At 35.6% G+C, this 2,584-nt stretch overlaps 1 pseudogene; it reads left to right on the forward strand.

The window, feature by feature from the left end:
• Window positions 1–620: 620 nt before the first annotated feature.
• Window positions 621–1,028, forward strand: LOC133077010 (small ribosomal subunit protein uS10-like; annotated as a pseudogene).
• The last annotated feature ends 1,556 nt before the right edge of the window (window positions 1,029–2,584 follow it).

Here is a 2,584-nt window from a genome sequence, read left to right on the forward strand (position 1 = left end):
ATTATCTATGGGCCCTACCTCAAGCCTACTGAATCAAAATCTGTTTAAAAAAAAAAAAAAAAAAGGCAATGGAATGATGTCTATAAAGTTCTGAAAAGGAAAAAAACCTGACTTATATCCAGTGAAAAATATCTTTCAAAGGTGAGGCAGAAGCAAAGCCTTTCTCAGACAAACAAAAATTGAGGTAACTCGTTAGCACAGATCTACTCTGCAAGAAATGTTAAAGGAAGTTTTTCAGGTAGAAGAAATATGATACCAGAAACTTGGATTTATACAAAGAATGAAGAATGAAGCTAAAATGGAATATTTTTAAATTTTTAGTTGTTGTAAAAGCTAACTATTTAAAGCAAAATTTGTAATAATGTGTTTATTCCACAAAGTGAAATGTATGACCACAGTGACACAAGGAATGGAAGGACTTGAGAATGTCCTATTACATTCTATATGAAATGACATAATACTATCTGAAGGAAGACTCATTAACCATTAAAAAGTTAAGTGTTAAAAAAGGTATCAAGCCTCCATGAGGAAGACACTGGCCGCTGCTCCTGACTCACCACAGTTCCTTCTTGCTGAGGAAGAAGTCAGTCACAAAGTTATGCTCCTGCCATGTGGCAGCCATGGCTTTTAAAGCTACTGGAACTACACCAGTGGACCCAGAAGGGGTGGTTCACTGAGTAGGAATTACCCTAACTGTCCGCCATGTAAAATCCCTGGGGAAGGTGTGTGCTGATTTGATCACAGGCTCAAAGGAAAAGAACCTTAAAGTGAAAGGACTGTTTCGGATGTCTACCAGGACTGAGAATCACTGTGAGAAAAACTCTTTGTGGTGAAGGTTCTAAGACTTGGCAGCATTTCCAGGTGAGGATTCACAGCGACTCATTGAGTTGGACAATCCTCCTGAGAGTGTTAAGCAGATTACTTCTATCACTGAGCCAGGATTAGAGATTGAGGTCACCATTGTAGTTGCTTACATCAACTATTTTAATAAATTGATTATTAATCATTTTAAAAAGAGGTATAAATAATAAGTAATCATAGGAGATAAAATAGATCATAAAATGCTTAGTCATTCAGAAAAGGCAGAAAGTGAACAAAAAAGCAAGAAAGGCCAAATGGAACAAATAGAAAACAGCTAGCAAGATAGATTTTAAGCCAACCATAACAATAATCACCTTAAATGTCTAAATACATCAGTAAAAAGGCAGGTTGCTAGACTGAATTTAGAAAGAAGACTCAGTTATATGTTGTCCATAGGAGACTCACTTTAAATATAAAGACATAGATAGGTTAAAAGTAAAAGCCTATACAGGCACCCCCCACCCCCGGCTATCCAAAAGTAGAGTGTTCCTATGAAACCTTTCATAAGCCAAAATGGCTTAAAGCAAAGAAGTAATTACCTTAGGACACATCTTGCTAACAGATGCAAAAAATAAATGGAGATAAAGCACAGATGGTCACACAGTTCAGAGCTATGGTGGCTTGAGGCTGAGATGCTCAGTGTAGTTCCTAGGGAAGGAGCTTGGTGGTGCCTCTCTCTCTGCTGGGGGTGCACTGCCTCTATGCTGCAAAATAATGCTGAACGCTATTTATTTTTTATTGAAGTATAGTTGGTTTGCAATGTTATATTAGTTTCGGGTGTACAACATAGTTATTCAATATTTTTATAGACAATACTCCATTTAAAGTTATTACAAAGCAATGGCTATATTTCCCTGTGCTCTACAATATATCCTTGTTGCTTATTTATTCTATACATAGTAGTTTGTGTCTCTTAATCCCCTACCCCTATCTTGCCCCTTATCTCTTCCCTCTCCCCTTTTGACTTTTGCCTTTTTTCAGAAGAGCAAAAATCCTCTTCAGATTTCTTCAATTAGCAAAAACAGGTACTAATGTAGGGCTTTCATAAAAGAGAAGTGGTATAAACGGGAGGATACCTGTACCAGTCAAACACTGTGGCCTGTCTCCCCCCAAAAAAAGCCAAAACTGGGCTAGCTACATTAAATTCAGTCAAAATAGACTTCAGAAAAAGAATATTATCAGAAATAAAATAGAACATTACATAATGATAAAGTGGTAAGTTCTGCAAATGGACCTAACGGTCCTAAAGGTATACACACCTAATAGCAGAGCTTCAAAATACATGAGGCAAAAACTGATGAATCTGAGAGGACAAATAGACAAATCTATAATTATCGTTGGTAACTCCAACCCTCCTTTATAGTTATTGATAGAACAATTAGGCAAAAAAAAAAAAAAAATTAATAGGGATGTAAATGACCTGAGCAACACTATCAACCAATTTGACATAGTTAACATTATCACTCCACCAAAGAACTTCAGAATACACGTTCTTCTTAGGTGCACATGGAACATTCACTAACATGAACCATATTCTGGGTCACAAAATGAACTTTAACAAATTTAAAAGAACAGATATGATACCAAGTATGTTCTCAGATCATTATAGAATTATATTAGAAATCAATAAAAGATAGGTGGAATATTTCCAAATATTTGAAAATTAAACAATACATTTCTAAATAAACCATGAATCCAAAAGGAAGTCTCAAGGGAAATTTTA

Source organism: Eubalaena glacialis, chromosome 17 (genome assembly GCF_028564815.1).
Source record: "Eubalaena glacialis isolate mEubGla1 chromosome 17, mEubGla1.1.hap2.+ XY, whole genome shotgun sequence".
Taxonomy (NCBI): Eukaryota; Metazoa; Chordata; class Mammalia; order Artiodactyla; family Balaenidae; genus Eubalaena; species Eubalaena glacialis.